Raw genomic sequence first — 726 nt, forward strand, 5'->3', positions numbered from 1 at the left:
ATGCTTGTGAGCTACACACAGCTCTTCTTCAGGTCCTGAGGAAGAGTTCTGTGTAGCTCGAAAGCCTGTCCCTCTCACCAATGAAAGTTGGTCCAATAAAAGATATTACCTCACCCACCTTGTATCTCTAATATCCTGGGACTGACACCACTACAACATTACATACAGTCCTTTAGAATGACATTGTCTTCTACTTATCTCCCAAGCAGGAAGTACAACACCAGCAGTAGCAATGCAAGATTACCCCGTAATACTTTCCCCAATATTCTTCTGCTATGGATTCGTCCAGTGGTCAGATTATTCATTGCAAATGAAACTCCTGCCACTTCTACCTCTTCTTTCTGTCTGCAGATAGTTTGCAAACCCATCCTGATTTCTGCAGGTTTATTTGTATTTGTCGAGGCTGGATCCCCACTTTGAACTTTAGGGTACAAATGTAGGGGCCTGCATGAAAACTTCTAAGCTTAACTACCAGCTTAGCTCTGGTTCTGCTGCCACCATTTCAATGGATTCCATTCCTGGGAAGCCTTGAAAAACCTTCACCAATTCCCTGGTGAATACAGATCCAAACCCCTTGGATCTTAAAACAAGGAGAAATTAACCATTCCCCTCCTTCCTCCCACCAACTCCTGGTGAATACAGATCCAACCCCCTTGGATCTAAAACAAGGAGAAATTAACCATTCCCCTCCTTCCTCCCACCAACTCCTGGTGAATCAAGATCCAA

Source organism: Trachemys scripta, unplaced genomic scaffold (genome assembly GCF_013100865.1).
Source record: "Trachemys scripta elegans isolate TJP31775 unplaced genomic scaffold, CAS_Tse_1.0 scaffold_67, whole genome shotgun sequence".
Lineage (NCBI taxonomy): Eukaryota > Metazoa > Chordata > Testudines > Emydidae > Trachemys > Trachemys scripta.